Raw genomic sequence first — 27,914 nt, forward strand, 5'->3', positions numbered from 1 at the left:
GTATTCCATGGCACTGAGCACTCTACATGCAATATCCATACTGTTCCTATTCACCATGTGTTGTTATGAACACAACATTATCACAAAATGCTTTGAATTGAAAGTAAAGCTTTCAACACAATGTAGTGTACAGTTCAATTTTGCCTAAAAGTGGTATGTGCTAAGATGATGTTAACCTTATTATTATACTCACAATATGATTTAGAGTAGTCTGCAATCAATTATATGAATGTACTACCTAAGGGTTAGAAGTTACCTTCAGTAACATCACATTATCTACTCATTGTAACATTACAGTTTGCTGAAGTAAACCAACTCAATGGCTGTTCCACTGTAAATGTTACCTGTTAAGTTACTGAATTCAGCTTGCATTAAAGTATTCCATGGCACTGAGCACTCTGCATGCAATATCCATAGTTCCAATGCACCCTGTGTAGTTATGAACACAACCTTATCACAAAATGCTTTGAATTGAAAGTAAACCTTTCAACACAATGTAGTGTACAGTTCAATTTTGTTTAAAAGTGGTATGTGCTAACATGATGTAAACCTTATTATTATACTCAGAATATGATTTAGAACAGTCTGCAATCAATTATGTGAATGTACTACCTAAGGTTTAGAAGTTACCTTCAGTAACATCACATTATCTACTCATTGTAACATTACAGTTTGCTGAAGTAAACCAAGTCAATGGCTGTTCCAGTGTAAATGGTACCTGTAAAGTTACTGAATTCAGCTCGCGTTAAAGTATTCCATGGCAATGAGCACTCTACATGCAATATCCATACTGTTCCAATTCACCCTGTGTAGTTATGAACACAACCTTATCACAAAATGCTTTGAATAGAAACCAGTGCATTCAACTCAATGGAGTGTTCAGTTCAATTTTGCCTAAAAGTAGTAAGTGCTAACATAATGTAAACCTGATTATTATACTCAGAATATGATTTAGTGTAGTCTGCAATCAATTATATGAATGTACTACCCAAGGTTTAGAAGTTACCTTCAGTAACATCACATTATCTACTTATTGTAACATTACAGTTTGCTGAAGTAAACAAAGTCAATGGCTGTTCCAGTGTAAATGGTACCTGTTAAGTTACTGAATTCAGCTTGCATTAAAGTATTCCATGGCACTGAGCACTCTACATGCAATATCCATACAGTTCCAATTCACCCTGTGCAGTTATGTACACAACCTTATCACAAAATGATTTGAATTGAATGTAAAGCTTTCAACGCCATGTAGTGTACAGTTCAATTTTGTTTAAAAGTGGTATCTGCTAACATGATGTAAACCTTATTATTATACTCAGAATATGATTTAGAACAGTCTGCAACCAATTATATGAATGTACTACCTAAGGTTTAGAAGTTACCTTCAGTAACATCACATTATCTACTCATTGTAACATTACAGTTTGCTGAAGTAAACCAAGTCAATGGCGGTTCCAGTGTAAATGGTACCTGTTAAGTTACTGAATTCAGCTTGCGTTAAAGTATTCCATGGCACTGAGCACTCTACATGTAATATCCATACTGTTCCAATTCACCCTGTGTAGTTAAGAACACAACCTTATCACAAAATGCTTTGAATAGAAAGCAGTGCATTCAACTCAATGGAGTGTTCAGTTCAATTTTGCCTAAAAGTAGTAAGTGCTAACATGATGTAAACCTGATTATTATACTCAGAATATGATTTAGAACAGTCTGCAATCAATTATATGAATGTACTACCTAAGGTTTAGAAGTTACCTTCAGTAACATCACATTATCCACTCAGTGTAACATTACAGTTTGCTGAAGTAAACCAAGTCCATGAATGTTCCAGAGTAAACGGTACAAGTTAAGTTACTGAATTCCGCTTGCGTTAAAGTATTCCATGGCACTGAGTACTCTACATGCAATATCCATACTGTTCCTATTCACCATGTGTTGTTATGAACACAACATTATCACAAAATGCTTTGAATTGAAAGTAAAGCTTTCAACACAATGTAGTGTACAGTTCAATTTTGCCTAAAAGTGGTATGTGCTAAGATGATGTTAACCTTATTATTATACTCACAATATGATTTAGAGTAGTCTGCAATCAATTATATGAATGTACTACCTAAGGGTTAGAAGTTACCTTCAGTAACATCACATTATCTACTCAGTGTAACATTACAGTTTGCTGAAGTAAACCAAGTCAATGGCTGTTCCACTGTAAATGGTAGCTGTTAAGTTACTGAATTCAGCTTGCATTAAAGTATTCCATGGCACTGAGCACTCTACATGCAATATCCATAGAGTTCCAATTCACCATGTGTAGTTATGAACACAACCTTATCACAAAATGATTTGAATAGAAAGCAGTGCATTCAACTCAATGGAGTGTACAGTTCAATTTTGCCTAAAAGTAGTATGTGCTAACATGATGTAAACCTCATTATTGTACTCAGAATATGATTTAGAGTAGTCTGCAATCAATTATATGAATGTACTACCTAAGGTTTAGAAGTTACCTTCAGTAACATCACATTATCTACTCATTGTAACATTACAGTTTGCTGAAGTAAACCAACTCAATGGCTGTTCCACTGTATATGTTACCTGTTAAGTTCCTGAATTCAGCTTGCATTAAAGTATTCCATTGCAGTGAGCACTCTACATGGAATATCCATAGAGTTCCAATTCACCCTGTGTAGTTAAGAACACAACCTTATCACAAAATGCTTTGAATAGAAAGCAGAGCATTCAACTCAATGGAGTGTACAGTTCAATTTTGCCTAAAAGTAGTATGTGCTAACATGATGTAAACCTTATTATTATACTCAGAATATGATTTAGAGTAGTCTGCAATCAATTATATGAATGTACTACCTAAGGGTTAGAAGTTACATTCAGTAACCTCACATTATCTACTCAGTGTAACATTACAGTTTGCTGAAGTAAACCAAGTCCATGGATGTTCCAGAGTAAACGGTACAAGTTAAGTTACTGAATTCCGCTTGCGTTAAAGTATTCCATGGCACTGAGCACTCTACATGCAATATCCATACTGTTCCTATTCACCATGTGTTGTTATGAACACAACATTATCACAAAATGCTTTGAATTGAAAGTAAAGCTTTCAACACAATGTAGTGTACAGTTCAATTTTGCCTAAAAGTGGTATGTGCTAAGATGATGTTAACCTTATTATTATACTCACAATATGATTTAGAGTAGTCTGCAATCAATTATATGAATGTACTACCTAAGGGTTAGAAGTTACCTTCAGTAACATCACATTATCTACTCATTGTAACATTACAGTTTGCTGAAGTAAACCAACTCAATGGCTGTTCCACTGTAAATGTTACCTGTTAAGTTACTGAATTCAGCTTGCATTAAAGTATTCCATGGCAGTGAGCACTCTACATGCAATATCCATACAGTTCCAATTGACCCTGTGTAGTTATGAACACAACCTTATCACAAAATGCTTTGAATTGAAAGTAAAGCTTTCAACACAATGTAGTGTACAGTTCAATTTTGTTTAAAAGTGGTATGTGCTAACATGATGTAAACCTTATTATTATACTCAGAATATGATTTATAACAGTCTGCAATCAATTATATGAATGTACTACCTAAGGTTTAGAAGTTACCTTCAGTAACATCACATTATCTACTTATTGTAACATTACAGTTTGCTGAAGTAAACCAAGTCCATGGATGTTCCAGAGTAAACGGTACAAGTTAAGTTACTGAATTCCGCTTGCGTTAAAGTATTCCATGGCACTGAGCACTCTACATGCAATACCCAAACAGTTCCAATTCACCCTGTGCAGTTATGTACACAAACTTATCACAAAATGCTTTGAATTGAATGTAAAGCTTTCAACACAATGTAGTGTACAGTTCAATTTTGTTTAAAAGTGGTATGTGCTAACATGATGTAAACCTTATTATTATACACAGAATATGATTTAGAACAGTCTGCAATCAATTATGTGAATGTACTACCTAAGGTTTAGAAGTTACCTTCAGTAACATCACATTATCTACTTATTGTAACATTACAGTTTGCTGAAGTAAACAAAGTCAATGGCTGTTCCACTGTAAATGGTACCTGTAAAGTTATTGAATTCAGCTTGCGTATAAATTATTCCATGGCACTGTGCACTCTACATGCAATATCCATACTGTTCCAATTCACACTGTGTAGTTATGAACACAACCTTATCACAAAATGTTTTGAATAGAAAGCAGTGCATTCAACTCAATGGAGTGTACAGTTCAATTTTGACTAAAATAGTATGTGCTAACATGATGCAAACCTCATTATTATACTCAGAATATGATTTAGTGTAGTCTGCAATCAATTATATGAATGTACTACCTAAGGTTTAGAAGTTACCTTCAGTAACATCACATTATCTACTTATTGTAACATTACAGTTTGCTGAAGTAAACAAAGTCAATGGCTGTTCCACTGTAAATGTTACCTGTTAAGTTACTGAATTCAGCTTGCTTTAAAGTATTCCATGGCACTGAGCACTCTACATGCAATACCCATACAGTTCCAATTCACCCTGTGCAGTTATGTACACAAACTTATCACAAAATGCTTTGAATTGAATGTAAAGCTTTCAACACAATGTAGTGTACAGTTCAATTTTGTTTAAAAGTGGTATGTGCTAACATGATGTAAACCTTATTATTATACTCAGAATATGATTTAGAACAGTCTGCAATCAATTATGTGAATGTACTACCTAAGGTTTAGAAGTTACCTTCAGTAACATCACATTATCTACTCATTGTAACATTACAGTTTGCTGAAGTAAACCAAGTCAATGGCTGTTCCAGTGTAAATGGTACCTGTAAAGTTACTGAATTCAGCTCGCGTTAAAGTATTCCATGGCAATGAGCACTCTACATGCAATATCCATACTGTTCCAATTCACCCTGTGTAGTTATGAACACAACCTTATCACAAAATGCTTTGAATAGAAACCAGTGCATTCAACTCAATGGAGTGTACAGTTCAACTTTGCCTAAAAGTAGTATGTGCTAACATGATGTAAACCTTATTATTATACTCAGAATATGATGTTTAACAGTCTGCAATCAATTATATGAATGTACTACCTAAGGTTTAGAAGTTACCTTCAGTAACATCACATTATATAGTCATTGTAACATTACAGTTTGCTGAAGTAAACCAAGTCAATGGCGGTTCCAGTGTAAATGGTACCTGTTACGTTACTGAATTCAGCTTGCGTTAAAGTATTCCATGGCACTGAGCACTCTACATGCAATATCCATACTGTTCCAATTCACACTGTGTAGTTATGAACACAACCTTATCACAAAATGTTTTGAATAGAAAGCAGTGCATTCAACTCAATGGAGTGTACAGTTCAATTTTGACTAAAATAGTATGTGCTAACATGATGCAAACCTCATTATTATACTCAGAATATGATTTAGTGTAGTCTGCAATCAATTATATGAATGTACTACCTAAGGTTTAGAAGTTACCTTCAGTAACATCACATTATCTACTTATTGTAACATTACAGTTTGCTGAAGTAAACAAAGTCAATGGCTGTTCCACTGTAAATGTTACCTGTTAAGTTACTGAATTCAGCTTGCTTTAAAGTATTCCATGGCACTGAGCACTCTACATGCAATACCCATACAGTTCCAATTCACCCTGTGCAGTTATGTACACAAACTTATCACAAAATGCTTTGAATTGAATGTAAAGCTTTCAACACAATGTAGTGTACAGTTCAATTTTGTTTAAAAGTGGTATGTGCTAACATGATGTAAACCTTATTATTATACTCAGAATATGATTTAGAACAGTCTGCAATCAATTATGTGAATGTACTACCTAAGGTTTAGAAGTTACCTTCAGTAACATCACATTATCTACTCATTGTAACATTACAGTTTGCTGAAGTAAACCAAGTCAATGGCTGTTCCAGTGTAAATGGTACCTGTAAAGTTACTGAATTCAGCTCGCGTTAAAGTATTCCATGGCAATGAGCACTCTACATGCAATATCCATACTGTTCCAATTCACCCTGTGTAGTTATGAACACAACCTTATCACAAAATGCTTTGAATAGAAACCAGTGCATTCAACTCAATGGAGTGGACAGTTCAACTTTGCCTAAAAGTAGTATGTGCTAACATGATGTAAACCTTATTATTATACTCAGAATATGATGTTTAACAGTCTGCAATCAATTATATGAATGTACTACCTAAGGTTTAGAAGTTACCTTCAGTAACATCACATTATATAGTCATTGTAACATTACAGTTTGCTGAAGTAAACCAAGTCAATGGCGGTTCCAGTGTAAATGGTACCTGTTACGTTACTGAATTCAGCTTGCGTTAAAGTATTCCATGGCACTGAGCACTCTATATGCAATATCCATACTGTTCCAATTCACCCTGTGTAGTTACGAACACAACCTTATCACAAAATGCTTTGAATAGAAAGCAGTGCATTCAACTCAATGGAGTATACAGTTCAATTTTGCCTAAAAGTAGTAAGTGCTAACATGATGTAAACCTCATTATTATACTCAGAATATGATTTAGTGTAGTCTGCAATCAATTATATGAATGTACTACCTAAGGTTTAGAAGTTACCTTCAGTAACATCACATTATCTACTTATTGTAACATTACAGTTTGCAGAAGTAAACCCAGTCCATGGGTGTTCCAGAGTAAACGGTACAAGTTAAGTTACTGAATTCCGCTTGCGTTAAAGTATTCCATGGCACTGAGCACTCTACATGCAATACCCATACAGTTCCAATTCACCCTGTGCAGTTATGTACACAAACTTATCACAAAATGCTTTGAATTGAATGTAAAGCTTTCAACACAATGTAGTGTACAGTTCAATTTTGTTTAAAAGTGGTATGTGCTAACATGATGTAAACCTTATTATTATACTCAGAATATGATTTAGAACAGTCTGCAATCAATTATGTGAATGTACTACCTAAGGTTTAGAAGTTACCTTCAGTAACATCACATTATCTACTCATTGTAACATTACAGTTTGCTGAAGTAAACCAAGTCAATGGCTGTTCCAGTGTAAATGGTACCTGTAAAGTTACTGAATTCAGCTTGCGTTAAAGTATTCCATGGCACTGAGCACTCTACATGCAATATCCATACTGTTCCAATTCACCCTGTGTAGTTATGAACACAACCTTATCACAAAATGCTTTGAATTGAAAGTAAAGCTTTCAACACAATGTAGTGTACAGTTCAATTTTGTTTAAAAGTGGTATGTGCTAACATGATGTAAATCTTATTATTATACTCAGAATATGATTTATAACAGTCAGCAATCAATTATATGAATGTACTACCTAAGGTTTAGAAGTTACCTTCAGTAACATCACATTATCTAGTCATTGTAACATTACAGTTTGCTGAAATAAACCAAGTCAATGGCTGTTCCAGTGTAAATGGAACCTGTAAAGTTATTGAATTCAGCTTGCGTATAAAGTATTCCATGGCACTGTGCACTCTACATGCAATATCCATACTGTTCCAATTCACCCTGTGTAGTTATGAACACAACCTTATCACAAAATGTTTTGAATAGAAAGCAGTGCATTCAACTCAATGGAGTGTACAGTTCAATTTTGCCTAAAAGTAGTATGTGCTAACATGATGTAAACCTCATTATTATACTCAGAATAAGATTTAGAGTAGTCTGTAATCAATTATATGAATGTACTACCTAAGGTTTAGAAGTTACCTTCAGTAACATCACATTATCTACTTATTGTAACATTACAGTTTGCTGAAGTAAACAAAGTCAATGGCTGTTCCACTGTAAATGTTACCTGTTAAGTTACTGAATTCAGCTTGCGTTAAAGTATTCCATGGCACTGAGCACTCTACATGCAATACCCATACAGTTCCAATTCACCCTTTGCAGTTATGTACACAGCCTTATCACAAAATGCTTTGAATTGAATGTAAAGCTTTCAACACAATGTAGTGTACAGTTCAATTTTGTTTAAAAGTGGTATGTGCTAACATGATGTAAACCTTATTATTATACTCAGAATATGATTTAGAACAGTCTGCAATCAATTATATGAATGTACTACCTAAGGTTTAGAAGTTACCTTCAGTAACATCACATTATCTACCCAGTGTAACATTACAGTTTGCTGAAGTAAACCAAGTCCATGAATGTTCCAGAGTAAACGGTACAAGTTAAGTTACTGAATTCCGCTTGCGTTAAAGTATTCCATGGCACTGAGCACTCTACATGCAATATCCATACTGTTCCTATTCACCATGTGTTGTTATGAACACAACATTATCACAAAATGCTTTGAATTGAAAGTAAAGCTTTCAACACAATGTAGTGTACAGTTCAATTTTGCCTAAAAGTGGTATGTGCTAAGATGATGTTAACCTTATTATTATACTCACAATATGATTTAGAGTAGTCTGCAATCAATTATATGAATGTACTACCTAAGGGTTAGAAGTTACCTTCAGTAACATCACATTATCTACTCAGTGTAACATTACAGTTTGCTGAAGTAAACCAAGTCAATGGCTGTTCCACTGTAAATGGTAGCTGTTAAGTTACTGAATTCAGCTTGCATTAAAGTATTCCATGGCACTGAGCACTCTACATGCAATATCCATAGAGTTCCAATTCACCATGTGTAGTTATGAACACAACCTTATCACAAAATGATTTGAATAGAAAGCAGTGCATTCAACTCAATGGAGTGTACAGTTCAATTTTGCCTAAAAGTAGTATGTGCTAACATGATGTAAACCTCATTATTGTACTCAGAATATGATTTAGAGTAGTCTGCAATCAATTATATGAATGTACTACCTAAGGTTTAGAAGTTACCTTCAGTAACATCACATTATCTACTCTGTGTAACATTACAGTTTGCTGAAGTAAACCAAGTCCATGGATGTTCCAGAGTAAACGGTACAAGTTAAGTTACTGAATTCCGCTTGCGTTAAAGTATTCCATGGCACTGAGCACTCTACATGCAATATCCATACTGTTCCTATTCACCATGTGTTGTTATGAACACAACATTATCACAAAATGCTTTGAATTGAAAGTAAAGCTTTCAACACAATGTAGTGTACAGTTCAATTTTGCCTAAAAGTGGTATGTGCTAAGATGATGTTAACCTTATTATTATACACAATATGATTTAGAGTAGTCTGCAATCAATTATATGAATGTACTACCTAAGGGTTAGAAGTTACCTTCAGTAACATCACATTATCTACTCAGTGTAACATTACAGTTTGCTGAAGTAAACCAAGTCAATGGCTGTTCCACTGTAAATGGTAGCTGTTAAGTTACTGAATTCAGCTTGCATTAAAGTATTCCATGGCACTGAGCACTCTACATGCAATATCCATAGAGTTCCAATTCACCATGTGTAGTTATGAACACAACATTATCACAAAATGATTTGAATAGAAAGCAAAGCTTTCAACACAATGGAGTGTACAGTTCAATTTTGCCTAAAAGTGGTATGTGCTAAGATGATGTTAACCTTATTATTATACTCACAATATGATTTAGAGTAGTCTGCAATCAATTATATGAATGTACTACCTAAGGGTTAGAAGTTACCTTCAGTAACATCACATTATCTACTCATTGTAACATTACAGTTTGCTGAAGTAAACCAACTCAATGGCTGTTCCACTGTAAACGTTACCTGTTAAGTTACTGAATTCAGCTTGCATTAAAGTATTCCATGGCAGTGAGCACTCTACATGCAATATCCATACAGTTCCAATTGACCCTGTGTAGTTATGAACACAACCTTATCACAAAATGCTTTGAATTGAAAGTAAAGCTTTCAACACAATGTAGTGTACAGTTCAATTTTGTTTAAAAGTGGTATGTGCTAACATGATGTAAACCTTATTATTATACTCAGAATATGATTTATAACAGTCTGCAATCAATTATATGAATGTACTACCTAAGGTTTAGAAGTTACCTTCAGTAACATCACATTATCTACTTATTGTAACATTACAGTTTGCTGAAGTAAACCAAGTCCATGGATGTTCCAGAGTAAACGGTACAAGTTAAGTTACTGAATTCCGCTTGCGTTAAAGTATTCCATGGCACTGAGCACTCTACATGCAATACCCAAACAGTTCCAATTCACCCTGTGCAGTTATGTACACAAACTTATCACAAAATGCTTTGAATTGAATGTAAAGCTTTCAACACAATGTAGTGTACAGTTCAATTTTGTTTAAAAGTGGTATGTGCTAACATGATGTAAACCTTATTATTATACACAGAATATGATTTAGAACAGTCTGCAATCAATTATGTGAATGTACTACCTAAGGTTTAGAAGTTACCTTCAGTAACATCACATTATCTACTTATTGTAACATTACAGTTTGCTGAAGTAAACCAAGTCAATGGCTGTTCCACTGTAAATGGTAGCTGTTAAGTTACTGAATTCAGCTTGCATTAAAGTATTCCATGGCACTGAGCACTCTACATGCAATATCCATAGAGTTCCAATTCACCATGTGTAGTTATGAACACAACCTTATCACAAAATGATTTGAATAGAAAGCAGTGCATTCAACTCAAAGGAGTGTACAGTTCAATTTTGCCTAAAAGTAGTATGTGCTAACATGATGTAAACCTCATTATTGTACTCAGAATATGATTTAGAGTAGTCTGCAATCAATTATATGAATGTACTACCTAAGGTTTAGAAGTTACCTTCAGTAACATCACATTATCTACTCAGTGTAGCATTACAGTTTGCTGAAGTAAACCAAGTCCATGGATGTTCCAGAGTAAACGGTACAAGTTAAGTTACTGAATTCCGCTTGCGTTAAAGTATTCCATGGCACTGAGCACTCTACATGCAATATCCATACTGTTCCTATTCACCATGTGTTGTTATGAACACAACATTATCACAAAATGCTTTGAATTGAAAGTAAAGCTTTCAACACAATGTAGTGTACAGTTCAATTTTGCCTAAAAGTGGTATGTGCTAAGATGATGTTAACCTTATTATTATACACAATATGATTTAGAGTAGTCTGCAATCAATTATATGAATGTACTACCTAAGGGTTAGAAGTTACCTTCAGTAACATCACATTATCTACTCAGTGTAACATTACAGTTTGCTGAAGTAAACCAAGTCAATGGCTGTTCCACTGTAAATGGTAGCTGTTAAGTTACTGAATTCAGCTTGCATTAAAGTATTCCATGGCACTGAGCACTCTACATGCAATATCCATAGAGTTCCAATTCACCATGTGTAGTTATGAACACAACCTTATCACAAAATGATTTGAATAGAAAGCAGTGCATTCAACTCAATGGAGTGTACAGTTCAATTTTGCCTAAAAGAAGTATGTGCTAACATGATGTAAACCTCATTATTATACTCAGAATATGATTTAGAGTAGTCTGCAATCAATTATATGAATGTACTACCTAAGGTTTAGAAGTTACCTTCAGTAACATCACATTATCTACTCATTGTAACATTACAGTTTGCTGAAGTAAACCAACTCAATGGCTGTTCCACTGTAAACGTTACCTGTTAAGTTACTGAATTCAGCTTGCATTAAAGTATTCCATGGCAGTGAGCACTCTACATGCAATATCCATACAGTTCCAATTGACCCTGTGTAGTTATGAACACAACCTTATCACAAAATGCTTTGAATTGAAAGTAAAGCTTTCAACACAATGTAGTGTACAGTTCAATTTTGTTTAAAAGTGGTATGTGCTAACATGATGTAAACCTTATTATTATACTCAGAATATGATTTATAACAGTCTGCAATCAATTATATGAATGTACTACCTAAGGTTTAGAAGTTACCTTCAGTAACATCACATTATCTACTTATTGTAACATTACAGTTTGCTGAAGTAAACCAAGTCCATGGATGTTCCAGAGTAAACGGTACAAGTTAAGTTACTGAATTCCGCTTGCGTTAAAGTATTCCATGGCACTGAGCACTCTACATGCAATACCCAAACAGTTCCAATTCACCCTGTGCAGTTATGTACACAAACTTATCACAAAATGCTTTGAATTGAATGTAAAGCTTTCAACACAATGTAGTGTACAGTTCAATTTTGTTTAAAAGTGGTATGTGCTAACATGATGTAAACCTTATTATTATACACAGAATATGATTTAGAACAGTCTGCAATCAATTATGTGAATGTACTACCTAAGGTTTAGAAGTTACCTTCAGTAACATCACATTATCTACTTATTGTAACATTACAGTTTGCTGAAGTAAACCAAGTCAATGGCTGTTCCACTGTAAATGGTAGCTGTTAAGTTACTGAATTCAGCTTGCATTAAAGTATTCCATGGCACTGAGCACTCTACATGCAATATCCATAGAGTTCCAATTCACCATGTGTAGTTATGAACACAACCTTATCACAAAATGATTTGAATAGAAAGCAGTGCATTCAACTCAAAGGAGTGTACAGTTCAATTTTGCCTAAAAGTAGTATGTGCTAACATGATGTAAACCTCATTATTGTACTCAGAATATGATTTAGAGTAGTCTGCAATCAATTATATGAATGTACTACCTAAGGTTTAGAAGTTACCTTCAGTAACATCACATTATCTACTCAGTGTAACATTACAGTTTGCTGAAGTAAACCAAGTCCATGGATGTTCCAGAGTAAACGGTACAAGTTAAGTTACTGAATTCCGCTTGCGTTAAAGTATTCCATGGCACTGAGCACTCTACATGCAATATCCATACTGTTCCTATTCACCATGTGTTGTTATGAACACAACATTATCACAAAATGCTTTGAATTGAAAGTAAAGCTTTCAACACAATGTAGTGTACAGTTCAATTTTGCCTAAAAGTGGTATGTGCTAAGATGATGTTAACCTTATTATTATACACAATATGATTTAGAGTAGTCTGCAATCAATTATATGAATGTACTACCTAAGGGTTAGAAGTTACCTTCAGTAACATCACATTATCTACTCAGTGTAACATTACAGTTTGCTGAAGTAAACCAAGTCAATGGCTGTTCCACTGTAAATGGTAGCTGTTAAGTTACTGAATTCAGCTTGCATTAAAGTATTCCATGGCACTGAGCACTCTACATGCAATATCCATAGAGTTCCAATTCACCATGTGTAGTTATGAACACAACCTTATCACAAAATGATTTGAATAGAAAGCAGTGCATTCAACTCAATGGAGTGTACAGTTCAATTTTGCCTAAAAGAAGTATGTGCTAACATGATGTAAACCTCATTATTATACTCAGAATATGATTTAGAGTAGTCTGCAATCAATTATATGAATGTACTACCTAAGGTTTAGAAGTTACCTTCAGTAACATCACATTATCTACTCATTGTAACATTACAGTTTGCTGAAGTAAACCAACTCAATGGCTGTTCCACTGTATATGTTACCTGTTAAGTTCCTGAATTCAGCTTGCATTAAAGTATTCCATGGCACTGAGCACTCTACATGCAATATCCATAGAGTTCCAATTCACCATGTGTAGTTATGAACACAACCTTATCACAAAATGATTTGAATAGAAAGCAGTGCATTCAACTCAAAGGAGTGTACAGTTCAATTTTGCCTAAAAGTAGTATGTGCTAACATGATGTAAACCTCATTATTGTACTCAGAATATGATTTAGAGTAGTCTGCAATCAATTATATGAATGTACTACCTAAGGTTTAGAAGTTACCTTCAGTAACATCACATTATCTACTCAGTGTAACATTACAGTTTGCTGAAGTAAACCAAGTCCATGGATGTTCCAGAGTAAACGGTACAAGTTAAGTTACTGAATTCCGCTTGCGTTAAAGTATTCCATGGCACTGAGCACTCTACATGCAATATCCATACTGTTCCTATTCACCATGTGTTGTTATGAACACAACATTATCACAAAATGCTTTGAATTGAAAGTAAAGCTTTCAACACAATGTAGTGTACAGTTCAATTTTGCCTAAAAGTGGTATGTGCTAAGATGATGTTAACCTTATTATTATACACAATATGATTTAGAGTAGTCTGCAATCAATTATATGAATGTACTACCTAAGGGTTAGAAGTTACCTTCAGTAACATCACATTATCTACTCAGTGTAACATTACAGTTTGCTGAAGTAAACCAAGTCAATGGCTGTTCCACTGTAAATGGTAGCTGTTAAGTTACTGAATTCAGCTTGCATTAAAGTATTCCATGGCACTGAGCACTCTACATGCAATATCCATAGAGTTCCAATTCACCATGTGTAGTTATGAACACAACCTTATCACAAAATGATTTGAATAGAAAGCAGTGCATTCAACTCAATGGAGTGTACAGTTCAATTTTGCCTAAAAGAAGTATGTGCTAACATGATGTAAACCTCATTATTATACTCAGAATATGATTTAGAGTAGTCTGCAATCAATTATATGAATGTACTACCTAAGGTTTAGAAGTTACCTTCAGTAACATCACATTATCTACTCATTGTAACATTACAGTTTGCTGAAGTAAACCAACTCAATGGCTGTTCCACTGTATATGTTACCTGTTAAGTTCCTGAATTCAGCTTGCATTAAAGTATTCCATTGCAGTGAGCACTCTACATGGAATATCCATAGAGTTCCAATTCACCCTGTGTAGTTAAGAACACAACCTTATCACAAAATGCTTTGAATAGAAAGCAGAGCATTCAACTCAATGGAGTGTACAGTTCAATTTTGCCTAAAAGTAGTATGTGCTAACATGATGTAAACCTTATTATTATACTCAGAATATGATTTAGAGTAGTCTGCAATCAATTATATGAATGTACTACCTAAGGTTTAGAAGTTACATTCAGTAACATCACATTATCTACTCAGTGTAACATTACAGTTTGCTGAAGTAAACCAAGTCCATGGATGTTCCAGAGTAAACGGTACATGTTAAGTTACTGAATTCCGCTTGCGTTAAAGTATTCCATGGCACTGAGCACTCTACATGCAATACCCAAACAGTTCCAATTCACCCTGTGCAGTTATGTACACAAACTTATCACAAAATGCTTTGAATTGAATGTAAAGCTTTCAACACAATGTAGTGTACAGTTCAATTTTGTTTAAAAGTGGTATGTGCTAACATGATGTAAACCTTATTATTATACACAGAATATGATTTAGAACAGTCTGCAATCAATTATGTGAATGTACTACCTAAGGTTTAGAAGTTACCTTCAGTAACATCACATTATCTACTTATTGTAACATTACAGTTTGCTGAAGTAAACAAAGTCAATGGCTGTTCCACTGTAAATGGTACCTGTAAAGTTATTGAATTCAGCTTGCGTATAAAGTATTCCATGGCACTGTGCACTCTACATGCAATATCCATACTGTTCCAATTCACACTGTGTAGTTATGAACACAACCTTATCACAAAATGTTTTGAATAGAAAGCAGTGCATTCAACTCAATGGAGTGTACAGTTCAATTTTGACTAAAATAGTATCTGCTAACATGATGCAAACCTCATTATTATACTCAGAATATGATTTAGTGTAGTCTGCAATCAATTATATGAATGTACTACCTAAGGTTTAGAAGTTACCTTCAGTAACATCACATTATCTACTTATTGTAACATTACAGTTTGCAGAAGTAAACCCAGTCCATGGGTGTTCCAGAGTAAACGGTACAAGTTAAGTTACTGAATTCCGCTTGCGTTAAAGTATTCCATGGCACTGAGCACTCTACATGCAATACCCATACAGTTCCAATTCACCCTGTGCAGTTATGTACACAAACTTATCACAAAATGCTTTGAATTGAATGTAAAGCTTTCAACACAATGTAGTGTACAGTTCAATTTTGTTTAAAAGTGGTATGTGCTAACATGATGTAAACCTTATTATTATACTCAGAATATGATTTAGAACAGTCTGCAATCAATTATGTGAATGTACTACCTAAGGTTTAGAAGTTACCTTCAGTAACATCACATTATCTACTCATTGTAACATTACAGTTTGCTGAAGTAAACCAAGTCAATGGCTGTTCCAGTGTAAATGGTACCTGTAAAGTTACTGAATTCAGCTCGCGTTAAAGTATTCCATGGCAATGAGCACTCTACATGCAATATCCATACTGTTCCAATTCACCCTGTGTAGTTATGAACACAACCTTATCACAAAATGCTTTGAATAGAAACCAGTGCATTCAACTCAATGGAGTGTACAGTTCAACTTTGCCTAAAAGTAGTATGTGCTAACATGATGTAAACATTATTATTATACTCAGAATATGATGTTTAACAGTCTGCAATCAATTATATGAATGTACTACCTAAGGTTTAGAAGTTACCTTCAGTAACATCACATTATCTAGTCATTGTAACATTACAGTTTGCTGAAGTAAACCAAGTCAATGGCGGTTCCAGTGTAAATGGTACCTGTTACGTTACTGAATTCAGCTTGCGTTAAAGTATTCCATGGCTCTGAGCACTCTATATGCAATATCCATACTGTTCCAATTCACCCTGTGTAGTTACGAACACAACCTTATCACAAAATGCTTTGAATAGAAAGCAGTGCATTCAACTCAATGGAGTATACAGTTCAATTTTGCCTAAAAGTAGTAAGTGCTAACATGATGTAAACCTCATTATTATACTCAGAATATGATTTAGTGTAGTCTGCAATCAATTATATGAATGTACTACCTAAGGTTTAGAAGTTACCTTCAGTAACATCACATTATCTACTTATTGTAACATTACAGTTTGCAGAAGTAAACCCAGTCCATGGGTGTTCCAGAGTAAACGGTACAAGTTAAGTTACTGAATTCCGCTTGCGTTAAAGTATTCCATGGCACTGAGCACTCTACATGCAATACCCATACAGTTCCAATTCACCCTGTGCAGTTATGTACACAAACTTATCACAAAATGCTTTGAATTGAATGTAAAGCTTTCAACACAATGTAGTGTACAGTTCAATTTTGTTTAAAAGTGGTATGTGCTAACATGATGTAAACCTTATTATTATACTCAGAATATGATTTAGAACAGTCTGCAATCAATTATGTGAATGTACTACCTAAGGTTTAGAAGTTACCTTCAGTAACATCACATTATCTACTCATTGTAACATTACAGTTTGCTGAAGTAAACCAAGTCAATGGCTGTTCCAGTGTAAATGGTACCTGTAAAGTTACTGAATTCAGCTCGCGTTAAAGTATTCCATGGCAATGAGCACTCTACATGCAATATCCATACTGTTCCAATTCACCCTGTGTAGTTATGAACACAACCTTATCACAAAATGCTTTGAATAGAAACCAGTGCATTCAACTCAATGGAGTGTACAGTTCAACTTTGCCTAAAAGTAGTATGTGCTAACATGATGTAAACATTATTATTATACTCAGAATATGATGTTTAACAGTCTGCAATCAATTATATGAATGTACTACCTAAGGTTTAGAAGTTACCTTCAGTAACATCACATTATCTAGTCATTGTAACATTACAGTTTGCTGAAGTAAACCAAGTCAATGGCGGTTCCAGTGTAAATGGTACCTGTTACGTTACTGAATTCAGCTTGCGTTAAAGTATTCCATGGCTCTGAGCACTCTATATGCAATATCCATACTGTTCCAATTCACCCTGTGTAGTTACGAACACAACCTTATCACAAAATGCTTTGAATAGAAAGCAGTGCATTCAACTCAATGGAGTATACAGTTCAATTTTGCCTAAAAGTAGTAAGTGCTAACATGATGTAAACCTCATTATTATACTCAGAATATGATTTAGTGTAGTCTGCAATCAATTATATGAATGTACTACCTAAGGTTTAGAAGTTACCTTCAGTAACATCACATTATCTACTTATTGTAACATTACAGTTTGCAGAAGTAAACCCAGTCCATGGGTGTTCCAGAGTAAACGGTACAAGTTAAGTTACTGAATTCCGCTTGCGTTAAAGTATTCCATGGCACTGAGCACTCTACATGCAATACCCATACAGTTCCAATTCACCCTGTGCAGTTATGTACACAAACTTATCACAAAATGCTTTGAATTGAATGTAAAGCTTTCAACACAATGTAGTGTACAGTTCAATTTTGTTTAAAAGTGGTATGTGCTAACATGATGTAAACCTTATTATTATACTCAGAATATGATTTAGAACAGTCTGCAATCAATTATGTGAATGTACTACCTAAGGTTTAGAAGTTACCTTCAGTAACATCACATTATCTACTCATTGTAACATTACAGTTTGCTGAAGTAAACCAAGTCAATGGCTGTTCCAGTGTAAATGGTACCTGTAAAGTTACTGAATTCAGCTCGCGTTAAAGTATTCCATGGCAATGAGCACTCTACATGCAATATCCATACTGTTCCAATTCACCCTGTGTAGTTATGAACACAACCTTATCACAAAATGCTTTGAATAGAAACCAGTGCATTCAACTCAATGGAGTGTACAGTTCAACTTTGCCTAAAAGTAGTATGTGCTAACATGATGTAAACATTATTATTATACTCAGAATATGATGTTTAACAGTCTGCAATCAATTATATGAATGTACTACCTAAGGTTTAGAAGTTACCTTCAGTAACATCACATTATCTAGTCATTGTAACATTACAGTTTGCTGAAGTAAACCAAGTCAATGGCGGTTCCAGTGTAAATGGTACCTGTTACGTTACTGAATTCAGCTTGCGTTAAAGTATTCCATGGCTCTGAGCACTCTATATGCAATATCCATACTGTTCCAATTCACCCTGTGTAGTTACGAACACAACCTTATCACAAAATGCTTTGAATAGAAAGCAGTGCATTCAACTCAATGGAGTATACAGTTCAATTTTGCCTAAAAGTAGTAAGTGCTAACATGATGTAAACCTCATTATTATACTCAGAATATGATTTAGTGTAGTCTGCAATCAATTATATGAATGTACTACCTAAGGTTTAGAAGTTACCTTCAGTAACATCACATTATCTACTTATTGTAACATTACAGTTTGCAGAAGTAAACCCAGTCCATGGGTGTTCCAGAGTAAACGGTACAAGTTAAGTTACTGAATTCCGCTTGCGTTAAAGTATTCCATGGCACTGAGCACTCTACATGCAATACCCATACAGTTCCAATTCACCCTGTGCAGTTATGTACACAAACTTATCACAAAATGCTTTGAATTGAATGTAAAGCTTTCAACACAATGTAGTGTACAGTTCAATTTTGTTTAAAAGTGGTATGTGCTAACATGATGTAAACCTTATTATTATACTCAGAATATGATTTAGAACAGTCTGCAATCAATTATGTGAATGTACTACCTAAGGTTTAGAAGTTACCTTCAGTAACATCACATTATCTACTCATTGTAATATTACAGTTTGCTGAAGTAAACCAAGTCAATGGCTGTTCCAGTGTAAATGGTACCTGTAAAGTTACTGAATTCAGCTTGCGTTAAAGTATTCCATGGCACTGAGCACTCTACATGCAATATCCATACTGTTCCAATTCACCCTGTGTAGTTATGAACACAACCTTATCACAAAATGCTTTGAATTGAAAGTAAAGCTTTCAACACAATGTAGTGTACAGTTCAATTTTGTTTAAAAGTGGTATGTGCTAACATGATGTAAATCTTATTATTATACTCAGAATATGATTTATAACAGTCTGCAATCAATTATATGAATGTACTACCTAAGGTTTAGAAGTTACCTTCAGTAACATCACATTATCTAGTCATTGTAACATTACAGTTTGCTGAAATAAACCAAGTCAATGGCTGTTCCAGTGTAAATGGAACCTGTAAAGTTATTGAATTCAGCTTGCGTATAAAGTATTCCATGGCACTGTGCACTCTACATGCAATATCCATACTGTTCCAATTCACCCTGTGTAGTTATGAACACAACCTTATCACAAAATGTTTTGAATAGAAAGCAGTGCATTCAACTCAATGGAGTGTACAGTTCAATTTTGCCTAAAAGTAGTATGTGCTAACATGATGTAAACCTCATTATTATACTCAGAATAAGATTTAGAGTAGTCTGTAATCAATTATATGAATGTACTACCTAAGGTTTAGAAGTTACCTTCAGTAACATCACATTATCTACTTATTGTAACATTACAGTTTGCTGAAGTAAACAAAGTCAATGGCTGTTCCACTGTAAATGTTACCTGTTAAGTTACTGAATTCAGCTTGCGTTAAAGTATTCCATGACACTGAGCACTCTACATGCAATACCCATACAGTTCCAATTCACCCTTTGCAGTTATGTACACAAACTTATCACAAAATGCTTTGAATTGAATGTAAAGCTTTCAACACAATGTAGTGTACAGTTCAATTTTGTTTAAAAGTGGTATGTGCTAACATGATGTAAACCTTATTATTATACTCAGAATATGATTTAGAACAGTCTGCAATCAATTATGTGAATGTACTACCTAAGGTTTAGAAGTTACCTTCAGTAACATCACATTATCTACTCATTGTAACATTACAGTTTGCTGAAGTAAACCAAGTCAATGGCTGTTCCAGTGTAAATGGTACCTGTAAAGTTACTGAATTCAGCTTGCGTTAAAGTATGCCATGGCACTGAGCACTCTACATGCAATATCCATACTGTTCCAATTCACCCTGTGTAGTTATGAACACAACCTTATCACAAAATGCTTTGAATTGAAAGTAAAGCTTTCAACACAATGTAGTGTACAGTTCAATTTTGTTTAAAAGTGGTATGTGCTAACATGATGTAAACCTTATTATTATACTCAGAATATGATTTATAACAGTCTGCAATCAATTATATGAATGTAATACCTAAGGTTTAGAAGTTACCTTCAGTAACATCACATTATCTAGTCATTGTAACATTACAGTTTGCTGAAATAAACCAAGTCAATGGCTGTTCCAGTGTAAATGGAATCTGTAAAGTTATTGAATTCAGCTTGCGTATAAAGTATTCCATGGCACTGTGCACTCTACATGCAATATCCATACTGTTCCAATTCACCCTGTGTAGTTATGAACACAACCTTATCACAAAATGTTTTGAATAGAAAGCAGTGCATTCAACTCAATGGAGTGTACAGTTCAATTTTGCCTAAAAGTAGTATGTGCTAACATGATGTAAACCTCATTATTATACTCAGAATAAGATTTAGAGTAGTCTGTAATCAATTATATGAATGTACTACCTAAGGTTTAGAAGTTACCTTCAGTAACATCACATTATCTACTTATTGTAACATTACAGTTTGCTGAAGTAAACAAAGTCAATGGCTGTTTCAGTGTAAATGGTACCTGTTAAGTTACTGAATTCAGCTTGCATTAAAGTATTCCATGGCACTGAGCACTCTACATGCAATATCCATACTGTTCCAATTCACCCTGTGTAGTTATTAACACAACCTTATCACAAAATGCTTTGAATAGAAAGCAGTGCATTCAACTCAATGGAGTGTACAGTTCAATTTTGCCTAAAAGTAGTATGTGCTAACATGAAGTAAACATTATTATACTCACATTATGATTTAGAGTAGTCTGCAATGAATTATATGAATGTACTACCAAAGGTTTAGAAGTTACCTTCAGTAACATCACATTATCTAGTCATTGTAACATTACAGTTTGCTGAAGTAAACCAAGTCAATGGCGGTTCCAGTGTAAATGGTACCTGTTACGTTACTGAATTCAGCTTGCGTTAAAGTATTCCATGGCACTGAGCACTCTATATGCAATATCCATACTGTTCCAATTCACCCTGTGTAGTTACGAACACAACCTTATCACAAAATGCTTTGAATAGAAAGCAGTGCATTCAACTCAATGGAGTATACAGTTCAATTTTGCCTAAAAGTAGTAAGTGCTAACATGATGTAAACCTCATTATTATACTCAGAATATGATTTAGTGTAGTCTGCAATCAATTATATGAATGTACTACCTAAGGTTTAGAAGTTACCTTCAGTAACATCACATTATCTACTTATTGTAACATTACAGTTTGCAGAAGTAAACCCAGTCCATGGGTGTTCCAGAGTAAACGGTACAAGTTAAGTTACTGAATTCCGCTTGCGTTAAAGTATTCCATGGCACTGAGCACTCTACATGCAATACCCATACAGTTCCAATTCACCCTTTGCAGTTATGTACACAAACTTATCACAAAATGCTTTGAATTGAATGTAAAGCTTTCAACACAATGTAGTGTACAGTTCAATTTTGTTTAAAAGTGGTATGTGCTAACATGATGTAAACCTTATTATTATACTCAGAATATGATTTAGAACAGTCTGCAATCAATTATGTGAATGTACTACCTAAGGTTTAGAAGTTACCTTCAGTAACATCACATTATCTACTCATTGTAACATTACAGTTTGCTGAAGTAAACCAAGTCAATGGCTGTTCCAGTGTAAATGGTACCTGTAAAGTTACTGAATTCAGCTTGCGTTAAAGTATGCCATGGCACTGAGCACTCTACATGCAATATCCATACTGTTCCAATTCACCCTGTGTAGTTATGAACACAACCTTATCACAAAATGCTTTGAATTGAAAGTAAAGCTTTCAACACAATGTAGTGTACAGTTCAATTTTGTTTAAAAGTGGTATGTGCTAACTTGATGTAAACCTTATTATTATACTCAGAATATGATTTATAACAGTCTGCAATCAATTATATGAATGTACTACCTAAGGTTTAGAAGTTACCTTCAGTAACATCACATTATCTAGTCATTGTAACATTACAGTTTGCTGAAATAAACCAAGTCAATGGCTGTTCCAGTGTAAATGGAATCTGTAAAGTTATTGAATTCAGCTTGCGTATAAAGTATTCCATGGCACTGTGCACTCTACATGCAATATCCATACTGTTCCAATTCACCCTGTGTAGTTATGAACACAACCTTATCACAAAATGTTTTGAATAGAAAGCAGTGCATTCAACTCAATGGAGTGTACAGTTCAATTTTGCCTAAAAGTAGTATGTGCTAACATGATGTAAACCTCATTATTATACTCAGAATAAGATTTAGAGTAGTCTGTAATCAATTATATGAATGTACTACCTAAGGTTTAGAAGTTACCTTCAGTAACATCACATTATCTACTTATTGTAACATTACAGTTTGCTGAAGTAAACAAAGTCAATGGCTGTTTCAGTGTAAATGGTACCTGTTAAGTTACTGAATTCAGCTTGCATTAAAGTATTCCATGGCACTGAGCACTCTACATGCAATATCCATACTGTTCCAATTCACCCTGTGTAGTTATTAACACAACCTTATCACAAAATGCTTTGAATAGAAAGCAGTGCATTCAACTCAATGGAGTGTACAGTTCAATTTTGCCTAAAAGTAGTATGTGCTAACATGAAGTAAACATTATTATACTCACATTATGATTTAGAGTAGTCTGCAATGAATTATATGAATGTACTACCAAAGGTTTAGAAGTTACCTTCAGTAACATCACATTATCTACTCATTGTAACATTACAGTTTGCTGACGTAAACAAAGTCAATGGCTGTTCCAGTGTAAATGGTACCTGTTAAGTTACTGAATTCAGCTTGCATTAAAGTATTCCATGGCACTGAGCACTCTACATGCAATATCCATACTGTTCCAATTCACCCTGTGTAGTTAAGAACACAACCTTATCACAAAATGCTTTGTATAGAAAGCAGTGCATTCAACTCAATGGAGTGTACAGTTCAATTTTGCCTAAAAGTAGTAAGTGCTAACATGATGTAAACCTCATTATTATACTCGGAATATGATTTAGTGTAGTCTGCAATCAATTATATGAATGTACTACCTAAGGTTTAGAAGTTACCTTCAGTAACATCACATTATCTACTTATTGTAACATTACAGTTTGCTGAAGTAAACAAAGTCAATGGCTGTTTCAGTGTAAATGGTACCTGTTAAGTTACTGAATTCAGCTTGCATTAAAGTATTCCATGGCACTGAGCACTCTACTTGCAATATTCATACTGTTCCAAATCACCCTGTTTAGTTAAGAAGACAACCTTATCACAAAATGCTTTGAATGGAAAGCAGTGCATTCAACTCAATGGAGTGTACAGTTCAATTTTGCCTAAAAGTAGTAAGTGCTAACATGATGTAAACCTCATTATTATACTCAGAATATGATTTAGTGTAGTCTGCAATCAATTATATGAATGTACTACCTAAGGTTTAGAAGTTACCTTCAGTAACATCACATTATCTAGTCATTGTAACATTACAGTTTGCTGAAATAAACCAAGTCAATGGCTGTTCCAGTGTAAATGGTACCTGTAAAGTTATTGAATTCAGCTTGCGTTAAAGTATTCCATGGCACTGAGCACTCTACATGCAATATCCATACAGTTCCAATTGACCCTGTGTAGATATGAACACAACCTTATCACATACTGCTTTGAATTGAAAGTAAAGCTTTCAACACAATGTAGTGTACAGTTCAATGTTGTTTAAAAGTGGTATGTGCTAACATGATGTAAACCTTATTATTATACCCAGAATATGATTTATAACAGTCTGCAATCAATTATATGAATGTACTACCTAAGGTTTAGAAGTTACCTTCAGTAACAGCACATTATCTAGTCATTGTAACATTACAGTTTGCTGAAATAAACCAAGTCAATGGCTGTTCCAGTGTAAATGGTACCTGTAAAGTTATTGAATTCAGCTTGCGTATAAAGTATTCCATGGCACTGTGCACTCTACATGCAATATCCATACTGTTCCAATTCACCCTGTGTAGTTATGAACACAACCTTATCACAAAATGTTTTGAATAGAAAGCAGTGCATTCAACTCAATGGAGTGTACAGTTCAATTTTGACTAAAATAGTATGTGCTAACATGATGCAAACCTCATTATTATACTCAGAATATGATTTAGTGTAGTCTGCAATCAATTATATGAATGTACTACCTAAGGTTTAGAAGTTACCTTCAGTAACATCACATTATCTACTTATTGTAACATTACAGTTTGCTGAAGTAAACCAAGTCCATGGATGTTCCAGAGTAAACGGTACAAGTTAATTTACTGAATTCCGCTTGCGTTAAAGTATTCCATGGCACTGAGCACTCTACATGCAATACCCATACAGTTCCAATTCACCCTGTGCAGTTATGTACACAAACTTATCACAAAATGCTTTGAATTGAATGTAAAGCTTTCAACACAATGTAGTGTACAGTTCAATTTTGTTTAAAAGTGGTATGTGCTAACATGATGTAAACCTTATTTTTATACTCAGAATATGATTTAGAACAGTCTGCAATCAATTATGTGAATGTACTACCTAAGGTTTAGAAGTTACCTTCAGTAACATCACATTATCTACTCATTGTAACATTACAGTTTGCTGAAGTAAACCAAGTCAATGGCTGTTCCAGTGTAAATGGTACCTGTAAAGTTACTGAATTCAGCTTGCGTTAAAGTATTCCATGGCACTGAGCACTCTACATGCAATATCCATACTGTTCCAATTCACCCTGTGTAGTTATGAACACAACCTTATCACAAAATGCTTTGAATAGAAACCAGTGCATTCAACTCAATGGAGTGTACAGTTCAACTTTGCCTAAAAGTAGTACGTGCTAACATGATGTAAACCTTATTAATATACTCAGAATATGATTTATAACAGTCTGCAATCAATTATATGAATGTACTACCTAAGGTTTAGAAGTTACCTTCAGTAACATCACATTATCTAGTCATTGTAACATTACAGTTTGCTGAAGTAAACCAAGTCAATGGCGGTTCCAGTGTAAATGGTACCTGTTACGTTGCTGAATTCAGCTTGCGTTAAAGTATTCCATGGCACTGAGCACTCTATATGCAATATCCATACTGTTCCAATTCACCCTGTGTAGTTAAGAACACAACCTTATCACAAAATGCTTTGAATAGAAAGCAGTGCATTCAACTCAATGGAGTGTACAGTTCAATTTTGCCTAAAAGTAGTAAGTGCTAACATGATGTAAACCTCATTATTATACTCAGAATATGATTTAGTGTAGTCTGCAATCAATTATATGAATGTACTACCTAAGGTTTAGAAGTTACCTTCAGTAACATCACATTATCTACTTATTGTAACATTACAGTTTGCTGAAGTAAACCAAGTCCATGGATGTTCCAGAGTAAACGGTACAAGTTAAGTTACTGAATTCCGCTTGCGTTAAAGTATTCCATGGCACTGAGCACTCTACATGCAATACCCATACAGTTCCAATTCACCCTGTGCAGTTATGTACACAAACTTATCACAAAATTCTTTGAAATGAATGTAAAGCTTTCAACACAATGTAGTGTACAGTTCAATTTTGCCTAAAAGTAGTATGTGCTAACATGATGTAAACCTCATTATTATACTCAGAATAAGATTTAGAGTAGTCTGTAATCAATTATATGAATGTACTACCTAAGGTTTAGAAGTTACCTTCAGTAACATCACATTATCTACTTATTGTAACATTACAGTTTGCTGAAGTAAACCAAGTCAATGGCTGTTCCAGTGTAAATGGTACCTGTTAAGTTACTGAATTCAGCTTGCGTTAAAGTATTCCATGGCACTGAGCACTCTACATGCAATATCCATACAGTTCCAATTGACCCTGTGTAGTTATGAACACAACCTTATCACAAAATGCTTTGAATTGAAAGTAAAGCTTTCAACACAATGTAGTGTACAGTTCAATTTTGTTTAAAAGTGGTATGTGCTAACATGATGTAAACCTTATTATTGTATTCAGAATATGATTTATAACAGTCTGCAATCAATTATATGAATGTACTACCTAAGGTTTAGAAGTTACCTTCAGTAACATCACATTATCTAGTCATTGTAACATTACAGTTTGCTGAAATAAACCAAGTCAATGGCTGTTCCAGGGTAAATGGTACCTGTAAAGTTATTGAATTCAGCTTGCGTATAAAGTATTCCATGGCACTGTGCACTCTACATGCAATATCCATACTGTTCCAATTCACCCTGTGTAGTTATGAACACAACCTTATCACAAAATGTTTTGAATAGAAAGCAGTGCATTCAACTCAATGGAGTGTACAGTTCAATTTTGCCTAAAAGTAGTATGTGCTAACATGATGTAAACCTCATTATTATACTCAGAATAAGATTTAGAGTAGTCTGCAATGAATTATATGAATGTACTACCAAAGGTTTAGAAGTTACCTTCAGTAACATCACATTATCTACTCATTGTAACATTACAGTTTGCTGAAGTAAACCAACTCAATGGCTGTTCCACTGTAAATGTTACCTGTTAAGTTACTGAATTCAGCTTGCATTAAAGTATTCCATGGCACTGAGAACTCTACATGCAATATCCATACTGTTCCAATTCACCCTGTGTAGTTAAGAACACAACCTTATCACAAAATGCTTTGAATAGAAAGCAGTGCATTCAACTCAATGGAGTGTACAGTTCAATTTTGCCTAAAAGTAGTAAGTGCTAACATGATGTAAACCTCATTATTATACTCACAATATGATTTAGAGTAGTCTGCAATGAATTATATGAATGTACTACCTAAGGTTTAGAAGTTACCTTCTGTAACATCACATTATCTACTTATTGTAACATTACAGTTTGCTGAAGTAAACCAAGTCCATGGATGTTCCAGAGTAAACGGTACAAGTTAAGTTACTGAATTCCGCTTGCGTTAAAGTATTCCATGGCACTGAGCACTCTACATGCAATACCCAAACAGTTCCAATTCACCCTGTGCAGTTATGTACACAAACTTATCACAAAATGCTTTGAATTGAA

Source organism: Hypanus sabinus, chromosome 26, assembly GCF_030144855.1.
Source record: "Hypanus sabinus isolate sHypSab1 chromosome 26, sHypSab1.hap1, whole genome shotgun sequence".
Lineage (NCBI taxonomy): Eukaryota > Metazoa > Chordata > Chondrichthyes > Myliobatiformes > Dasyatidae > Hypanus > Hypanus sabinus.